Below are 10,634 nucleotides of genomic sequence, written 5' to 3' on the forward strand. Positions count from 1 at the left end.
TTGTTTACTGGATATATTCCTTGACTCCAACCCTTATTTCTCCCAGCTAGCTAAGATATTAGTGGATACCCTATCAGTGCTAAAGATTTTTTTTTTTTCCCAAGTCAAGGAGGATATATGTAGTCTCTCAGATGCACTTTGGGAACATCTGAAGTGCAAGCTAAGTACCACTCGGGATTTCACAAAAAGGAGACTCAGTTTCTGGCTCTAATTCATATTGTCACTGGTCCATTACATTTCAGACATTCATTTTCTATCACTAATTGTATTTCATCTGCGTCGTTCTTACTACAATGAGCTTGTCCCAGTGGGGCCCTTTTAGCATATCTATCTCTTTCTCAGTTTAGGTGAGAATTCCAATTTTCTTGCCCAATATTTGCTTCTCCACCTGTAAGTCACACTGATTGTTCTCAAAAGAAGGTGAAGGATACTAGCTGTGTGAAAAAGACAAGGTTGATTGTTCTGTGAGCTTTAAACAGTACTATTCTAGAGGAAGTTCTTGTTCTCTAAGAAACTAAGACTCAGAAGGTATGATCAAGTCCTTGCTGATGTAGGCCTGAGGATTGATAATCCCGCTCTCTAGTAATAAATTGACTCCTACAAAGATATGTGCATTCACTTATCTTATTGTTTTCCTTCAATCAATTTCCCAATAGGTTGGCTTAATGAGAAAGCAAAAATTAATCTCATCTCTTACCTGCTCTCCTTTCTAACTGAAATAAAGTCTCACTTGAAAGTGAATAAGTTGAAATATTTTCCATTCTCATGTGCTGAAATGGTTTTTGCTGTCAGGTTGGGATTGCTGGCAGCTACTAGAAGTGTGATGTGCAAGAACCCAACACTCAACTTGCAGCTCTGCTCACTGGTGTATCATTTTCAACCTAGCACTTCAGATAATTATGCATTTGGCCCATCTTTCCTTATAGAATGTACATTCTATGAATGGAGAGCCCAGATATTATTCACTTTTGTATTGCCCCATGCCTCGGGCATAGTTAGTACCTACATTGATCTTGTCAGTATAGAAGATGTGCCTGTGTTAAGTGAGTGATTTAGCGTGAAGCCTGAAGTTGTTGTCATTTGCAGTTTTCTCTCTTTCCCTGCCTACCCAAATCCTTTCCCGTTGTCTATGATGATGTCTGTCATTTATCAGACTTCTCCCAGTGTTTGAATAAATAATAAAAAGCGATGTAAATTGTGTGACCACATAAAATATTGCGTGTGGAGTGATCCAAGTGTTATTTCATTACAGTTATCTAAAGTTCACTTAGCAAAAAGGGTAATGGAATCCGCATATTTGTACTTGCTAAGATCTGTTTTTGTTGTTTCTATTGTTGTTGTTTGGGGTATAAGTAGGAAAAGACACTTCCCATGAAATTCACTTTAAAATGTTTTCCCAGTGGTCAATGAGCATAAGAACACTGGCTGATGCTAGACCAGAAGAATGGCAGCCCTAAAGTGTCTGAAGTCAGGTGCAGTTAGGTTACAGAGTCAGCATGTGTAATCCTGAGATAAGCAATGTCTAAGAAATCTCTATGCTAACACATGAGAGCATGGAGCCAGAGGAAGATATAGCCACCCTAACCAAAAACAGCATGGAGCAAGAACTCTTAAGTAGATACAGAAGAAAGACTGTTCTCCTAGCCTCTCCATTTAGGACTATAAGCAATTCTTGGGTGAGAAACCCAGAGTTTCTTTGCAGAAATTATGACATGTTTCTTGTACAGCAATGTAACTGTGCACAGTAAATTCTATGCATTTATTGCAAAGCATCTCAGATATGCTTAACAAATCTTTCATTAACTTACATCACAAATTAATAATTACATACCGTTAGTATTCTATGTAGATTTCTAAGAAGAATTCTATGTAGATTTCTGAAATAGATGGTTCTTCCTTGGCAATTAAAAATTAAGCATTCTATGCTCTCAGGAGGCAAAACCATGTAAGCTGCCCGTTAGGTATGTTTGCATTAAGGAGATTTATTCTGACTAGGTGTTTCATTTGTCACATTTGCATAATGGCAGTGTTTTCTGCACTAACTGTGCATACACCTGTGCAGTATATCAAACACACATGGTCATAGGCAGGCCTAAAGGAAAAGACCTAAACATTGTTATTAATATTTTTAAAAGTGACAAACAACAACAAATATCCTTCTTAGATAAAGGAAAGATTGATATGCCCTTCAGTGCTAAATATGTTATGAAGGCTTTTCATATATGTCTCATGTACAATTGTTACAAATAATAATTATTTTTATCATTTCTATTGTTACTAAAAATAAAGTGATTTCCTTATACTCTCACCTTTTCCTGGCAATCATCTCAAATTCTCCTTCCCCAAATTGAGTGAACCCAATCCAAAATCTATAGGAAACAGTTTTTTCAAATTTTTAAAATCATGATTCACGAAAAGATAGAATTCTTACAAATGTCTAATCAGGAAATTTTAAGAAGCAGTGTCCTTATGTATTTGATATCTGAGTGTTTTATTCTCTCCTGTTTTCTACTCAGCTCCATTCATTTCATTTTATTTCCTTTCATTCTATTCTATTATTTGATTTTGAAAAATCATGAAGTTAGATAATGACTTGCAGTTTGAATATCAGTGACCTTTTTCTCCTCCTAGTATGGCTCTGACTTCTCTACACATTAAGCTCTACTAAGTGGATGAGAAAAAGGAGATCATGTTGTTAAGGCGGAACACAAAACCTCCAGCTTGGCAAATAATAACTTCCCTGAGCTTGTAAATGTGTTGGTGAGCCGAATGTTTCCTTTGAACACTCCACTAGATTTTAGATTGCCCTTTGGACTGTGATGATCAGACAGTAATACATTCCTCTCTGTAGCAAATGTGAGTGCTCATTATCTCCCCATCTGGCTAGGAGAATACATTTGGCTGTTCTTTGAGGAAGTGATATTTAATTTTAAGGATTTATCATTCTGATTCATGTTCAGCAGTTGAGGATGATGAGGTATGAGAGACTGACTAAACAGTGTGATGATGGATCGTTGTACCTACTCAGTACCGGGTAAAAGCAGTTCTCTTAATGGTTTCATTTAGTGTATTACATAGCTCCCTTGTGTCTCTTTGCCTCAGATCTGGTCTCTAGAATATATATGCATCAGTAAAAAGAGAAGTACATTACACCAAACCAAGGCATATGGACAATTAATTTCAAATTGAAACCAATATTGGATAATGACCGGGCAATGGCGCTTGATGTGAACACCAACTCAAATTACGAGGAAAGCCATTGAATGGGAGAAGAGATTACTGTCTTGGGTTCTGATTGTTTTTTTAATAACAATACAGAGGAGAATACAAAAGAGATTTTATATTTGGCTCTCTCTTTTTAATCCTTCTGTGTAACATGTAAGATCAAGATGTTCTATTCATTTTATATATGTTGTTTTTCTCAGAATCGTACAACTTAGCACTGCTTAAAATCTTATCTGGGGTGACATCAGGAGGATGGTGAAGTAGGAAACACCAAGAATCTGATTCTCCACACAGAAAACAATTGTACTGGCAGAAACTGTTTGATGTAACTATTTTGGAAATCTGGAGTCTATTTGAAAGCTTGCAGTTTGCAGAGGAAAACATGGTTAGTAAACTGTTTAATTTAGCCAACTTCAGCCTTTAGGGTAGTAGTGGCTACCCACCCCCTAGCCCTGCGTTAGGTAGTCATGTCATGCCTGTTTTTGGTGTGGCTTCCTGGAGCCAAGATGGACAAGCAAGAGTTTGTCGTCCGTGTATCCAGTTTCCGAGTTCTGATTGCTGACAGTTATTTCTGATCACTCAGGTTCAGGCACAGCGGCTGGCTACCACTGTCATGGATATCACTGTCTTAACTCTCATCCCTTTTCTTCTTTTAGAAGCCAGGCATTTAAAGATTAGAATATCCAAAAACAACCACACATATCAGGACATTTAGAAAGCCACCATGCAAGCCCATGGAAGGACATAGACCCAGAACTAAGTCCTGAGATGACCTTAAGCTTTCACCTCAGGCAAATCCTCAGCACAGAGATACCCTTCAACAATAAAAAAGACATCTTCTGGAAGCAGAGGAAGAATACAATTTCCAGAGTTAACACAATGTAAGGTTGAAATAGACAGTTTTCAATTTCAAAAAACCACAAGGCATTAAAAAAAAACCTCAGAAATGTAGAGCCCACCTGAAGGAACAAAAAAACTCAAAGTCATCTCTGAGGAATCCTAGATTTTGATTTAATAAATACTTTAAAATAACTATCTTAAAAGTTGCACAAAGAGCTGAAGAAAGACACAGACAAAGATAGGAAAATGATGCTCCAGGCTTATCTTGTATATTTTCTGCCCTAGTCCTGGAATCAGCCATTTCTCCAAGGAGCACTAGTCCCTATTATCAGGGAATAATATTAGAACCCAAACTCTGGGTACTCAAAGTGCTAGTTGCTGCTAGAGTGACAGACCTAAAACTAAATGTGTTTATACTAACTTGTGTTTATGCACATACCTATACATAATTAATAACCATCCACATCAATATATTAAGTTAAACATGAATTCACACTGGTGTGTTAAACTAATCCATTACCAAGTGAACCCTTGCTTTTCCATGAACTCTAACTCCAAAAGTAAGATGATTGGCTCCCACTTTCTGCCATCCATCTACTTGATTGTTCTGTTCTGGAATACGTGTGTAGCAGGATCAGAATTGCTAACCTGTACACCCCTGGGAAACAACTATTCAACTAAAATATAGTGCTTAAGTACAGTTCCTTTTGTCTTCAGTCTTACAGACTCCACTCATTTCCAAAGTTACTTAGGTCAGTACATTTTCTCCCAATCTCCTTCAGGGAGTCTGGCACATATATTTGTAGTACAGTTAGATTCTCTTTTCAGTCTGCATGTTTTTTTCTGAGATCTTCCAACCTCCTAAACTATTTTTTAAATTTGCAAACACTGAGGATTGCCCCTTGTATTGTAAAGATTTGTGAGTTTTGTCAAATGCATAATGTCTTGTATGCAACTTAAAAAATCATGCAGAATAATTTTATTGCCCTAATAATTCCCTGTGCTTCACTTTTTAATCCCTACCTCCTCCTGAATTCCTGGCAACCACTTACAATTTTACTGTCTGTATAATTTTACTGTTTGCTAGTATGCCATATAATTGGAGTCATACCAGTTGTAGCCTTTTCAATTGTCTTCTTTCAGTTAGCAATGTCTGTTTAAGATTCCTCCATGTCTTTTCATGGTTTGATGGCTCATTTCTTTTTATTGCAGGATAATAGTCTACTCGTACCCAATTGGTGGATGTACTAGTTTATTTAGCCGTTAACTCACTGAAGAATATCTTGATTGCTTCCAATGCTGGATTATAAATAATGCTGTCATAAGCATTCACGTGTAAGATTTTTGTTTGGACGTGAGGTTTTAAATCAGTTGTGTAAATATCCAAGAGTGGGACTGCTGGATCCTATGATAAGACTCTGTTGAGCTTTTTAAGAGCTGCCAAATTGTCTTTCAGATTGGCAGTACCATTTTGTATTTGCACCATCAAATGAATTAGACTTCCTATTGCCTCAAATAGCCTCAGCATTTGCTATTGTCAGTTTTTTGCCATCTCTAGGTTCTCTATTTACTATTTCCTCTCCTACCTAGGGGCCACATTATCCAGTTTTTCATGAGTGTTATAGGTATTGATTGTACGCTTGTCATTGTCAATGCTATATTTTTGAGCATGTAACTTTGTTTCTTCATTTGAACAAATATTGACTTTCAATCTGGAAGATGGTTACTTTACTGGTAGCTTAGCTTGATCTTGACAAAGTCTGGTTTTAGCTTTTATAAATTAAGTCTACAGTATTCCTTATCCTTATCTTTATTCTTGGGCCAGGGTACCTCTACTCCTAATGTGTGGGCTTTCAGAGGCTTTAACTGAATGCTCAGGGTATTCAATTAGGTTTTTTAAACTATATCTGGTTGTAACTTCAGAATGTATGGTCCTGTGTGTCTTTTAACATATTTGCTTCACTCATACAACACCTTCTTTGATAGACATCACAGAATACTGCTTTGCACATGTACGGTAGTCCCCCTAGATACACAGTGCACATGTACGGCAGTCCCCCTAGATACACAGTGCACATGTACGGCAGTCCCCCTAGATACACAGTGCACATGTACGGCAGTCCCCCTAGATACTCAGTGCACATGTACGGCAGTCCCCCTAGATACACAGTGCACATGTACGGCAGTCCCCCTAGATACACAGTGCACATGTACGGTAGTCCCCCTAGATACACAGTGCACATGTACGGCAGTCCCCCTAGATACCTCTTGAAACACTTTCTGTGTTTCAATTGCCTGAAGTCTACTGGAGTCTGAAAATAGGTGAGGGCAGTACAATAAAATATTTTGAGAGAGAGAGAGAGAGAAAGGGAGTGTGTGTATGTGTGTGTGTGAAGGAGAGACCATTTGCATACTTTATTACAGGATATTGTTATAATTGTTTTATTTTATTATTATTGTTAATCTCTTACTGTGCCTAATATATAGATGAAACTTCATCATAGGTATCTTTGCATAGAAAAGCATAGTATATGTAGGGTTTAGTACTATCTGAGTTTCAGGCATCCACTGGGGATCATGGAGTGTATCCCTTGTAGGTAAGGGGAGATTACTATATAGTTAAATATTTGCTCAACAGTGCAAGGAAACTTCTATCAGACTGTGAGGCTCCCTCTTTGTACATCTCCTTCCTATCTAGTATCTTGTTCCAGAAATTCTAGCCATCATTTTACCTTCTAACTGTGATCTTTGTTTCCTCCACTAGTGAAGCTCCTACTCTCTGTTTAGAACTCATTTCCCTGTGGTGATATTTAAAAATTTCCCCAGAGAGAAAATTAGGCTGAAGTGGAACTCATCTCCCATGGTACCCCAGGGATCAGAGTACTATCCTTTTTGCCCTCCAATGTCCTCAAACAATTGCATTGTAAATTTTGTATATTTTATAATTGTTTACAGTGTGAGAGGGGACAGATACATCCAATAATTCATCATGATCAGAATCAGAACAAGTTGATATTTGCTTTTTGAAGAAACTTTTTTTGATAAATTTAATCCTAACCTGATTTCTTAAACATATTTTGTTTAAAAAGTTAGAGATTTTAGTATCACCATTTAGACAATTTATTTTTATGTATGATGTGAGTTAAGATATAATTTCATATTTTACCATATGGATAATTAATTATTTCTGCACCATGAATTTAGTATCTAACTTTGACCCATCCTTTATAGTCACTGTGCATGTAGCCAGTACGAGGCAGATTCAGGATTTCCAAATATAGATGTTAAGAAAGGAAAACTGTGGTCCAAAAAATACCAAGTACTACTAATACATTACTCACAGCTTTAAAAAGCAGAATAACTAAAAATGAATAAAAATTACAATGTTTATTTCTTGCAATTTAATAAACTGTAGAAATGATCCAAAGAATGTCACACTTAACATTTCATTTCCTCTGGGATTTTAAAATGATGTTTAATTGCAAGATGGTGCCCTTTGAATAAGACCCTGTTTACAAGTGTTAAATTTCAAGCTGGCTACTTCCATGGTTCTCCATAATGTGTCTCCATGGAGTAGCATATAAACTCCAGGGGAAGATTTATAAATCAAGAAAAACCAGATGCTTCTGTGTCACCAGATTGCTCACCTACCCATTCCCAAGGTTGCAACCAGATTTGCAATTCAAATTATTTCAGAATAAAATTTTTATTTTCATTTAGTGTTATATAATATTATTTTATTTTTGTGAGTTATTTGAGAGGTAATGAATAGGAATATACTACTTTGGTCTACTAATAAACATCACGCTTTTTGAACTGGTCTTGATAGGAGAGTAGTGACTTAAATACTATATACCCTTAACAGAAATTAGGCATTTGGCCTAATGTAACTCTGCAATTCTATAGTTTAGCTTTCTTGTCCTGACTTGTGGAAAGATGGTTAATATATCTGTCCACAAATTGTTCCATAAAGAGTTGGCATGTGTTCAGAACAAACTGAATTTTATCTCAAATGCCACACTTCCCTATACTAGAAATTAAGGCAGTGGCTAGAAGTTACGAGGTGGAATGGAGGAGTCATCTTATCCCTTTCATAATATTCAATGTCCTTGTCTCTAGCACTGTATCTGAAATATTAATAATCATAGGATATCCCTTGCTATCCATTCCTGTCCATAGCCATTCGAGGCATATTTAGTAGATTAAAAATAGAGTTAAGAGAAAGGTGAAAATCTTGGTGACATGTGGAGACAAATGCTTTTCTAAGATACCATAGCTACTTTTGGTTATGGGGCATATGCTTTCTAGTAAGGGTAATGGAAATATTACGGTGAGCAGGTAAGATTGCAGAAGTGGGTTGTGAGCCCACTGTGATGAGTTCTCTAGATGTTTCTTTCTGACCCGTCACCATCCTGCCTATTCCTACTCATACCTGCGACACCTTGAAGTTCTTTCTTTTCCCATTGACTTCTTACTGTATTCTTAGCAAAGACAAAATGTTCCTTGTGTCCCTGAGACATAATCAGGGTAAATACATTCCACGGAATGTTGCTAAAGAGATATTTTGTAGCTAATTCAAAAGCATAATGAAATGTATAGTTACAGTTTTTTAAATCTGCCTGTGTATTAGTCCGTTCTCACACTGCTAATAAAGACATACCCGAGGCTGGGTAATTTATAAAGAAAAGAGGTTTAATTGACTCACAGTTCCACAGGCCTGAAAAGACCTCAGGAAACTTACAATCATGGCAGAAGAGGAAGCAAACATATTCTTCTTCACATGGTGGCAGGAAAGAGAAGTGCCGAGCAAAAGGGGGAAAGGCCCATTATGAAACCATCAGATCTTGTGAGAACTCACACACTATCATGAGAAGAATAGCATGGGGGTAACTGCCCCTGTGATTCAGTTACCTCCCACCAGGTCCCACCCATGATATGTGGGGATTATGGGAACTACAATTCAAGATGAGATTTGGGTGGGGACACAGCTAAACAATATATGCCTGAGATAAATGACATCTTTGAATTAAAGAAGGATTTTCTCAAAAATTTTTGAAGGAATTAATGATTCAGGTAAAAAGCAAAGTGGTTGCTTCTCTGCTTGAGAAAATGGTCAGATGTAGAGTTTATTGGATAAAGGTGAAAAGTTGTCTGAGTTTCTCTGATTTAGTACTTTCAGTATGGAAGTGACTAAAGAACAGAAATAGAGAAAAACTCCATTGACCAAAAGTAATTTTTAATTAAACAAAACTCCTATGAAGCTTGTTATGAGCAAATAAATCAAGCTGTTTTAATCACCTGGCAAGACATTGTGAGAGTTTTCTGATCATATAAAAAGTTTCAATTAAAATAGCATGCTGGAATTCGAGGAACATACCTAATTGAAATATCTGAGCTATAAATACAGTAAAAATGCTGTTTTAGGGTAATAGCTTTATTGAGATATAAATCAAATACCATAGAATTCACCCATTTAAAATACACAACCCAGTGGATTTTAGTATATTTGTAGGCGTTTGTAATCTTACCACAGTTAGATTTAGTACATTTTTTGTCAAATCAAAATTGTTACTACTTCCCAGCCCTCTTTTCTTTCCCCATCCTACACAGTCCTAATCTAATCACAGTACTAATCTAGTACAAATACCAGTACTAATCTAGTACTAACAACAGTACTCATCTACTAATCACAGTACTAATATACCTAATCATAGTACTAATCTACCTAATCATAGTACTAATCTACCTTTTGTTTCTACAGTTTTCCCTTTTTTGGACATGTTATATGAATGGAATCATATAATATGTATTTTGTGACTGTTTTCTTTCATTCAGCGTAATGTTTTCAAGCTTCATTCGTGTAGTAGCATACATCAGCATTGTCATGCAGTGCATAATAATGTTTAGGTCAATGACAGACCACATGTATGATGCTGGTCCCATAAGATTATAATAAAGGGGGATTCAAGATGGCTTAGTAGATACAGCTAGTATGTGCCTCTGTCACAGGGAGGAAACCAAATAACAAGTAGATATTCACGCTTTGAATAGAATATCTAAGAGAGAACACTGGGTTCAACAGAAAAGCAATGGAAAGGACTAAAAGCACAAAAAGAAGGAATTTAGGTAGTCAGCTTGGTCAGGTAGGGCTGGGAGTCAAGATAAGTTCCTGGACTTAGGAAAGAGGTTGGTGAGAGACCCCAGGGCTCCACATTCCCACCACAAACCTTTTAATCCCAGCTAAGGGAGAGCTCTCATCCCACACGGGCCTAAAGACTAACATAGGAAGCTGCTTCGAGATTGCAGAGACATGGCTCCCCACAGGGAACTCAGGCTGAGTCCCACAGTCCTCCAAGTTCTGTGAAGTTGCAGTTTGGCACGATTCTGAGAACTAAACCCCCAGTAATCTGCATCCTGCCCTGGAGTTAGGACTGCTGCTGCTGCTGCTGCTGCTGCTGCTGCTTCCAGGCCAAGTAGGGAGAGAAGAGGCCAGGTACTTTCACACGCCTCAAGGACAAATGCCTCTGACACTGCTGCAGGCTGCTATGGAACTGAGGCACAAGGAAACT

At 37.2% G+C, this 10,634-nt stretch overlaps 1 pseudogene; it reads left to right on the top strand.

Annotated features, from left to right (window-relative positions):
- LOC104653646 overlaps window positions 1–7,414 on the top strand; it is a 118,612-nt pseudogene extending 111,198 nt beyond the window's left edge.
- The last annotated feature ends 3,220 nt before the right edge of the window (window positions 7,415–10,634 follow it).

The sequence above is a fragment of the Rhinopithecus roxellana genome, chromosome 1 (genome assembly GCF_007565055.1).
Source record: "Rhinopithecus roxellana isolate Shanxi Qingling chromosome 1, ASM756505v1, whole genome shotgun sequence".
Taxonomy (NCBI): Eukaryota; Metazoa; Chordata; class Mammalia; order Primates; family Cercopithecidae; genus Rhinopithecus; species Rhinopithecus roxellana.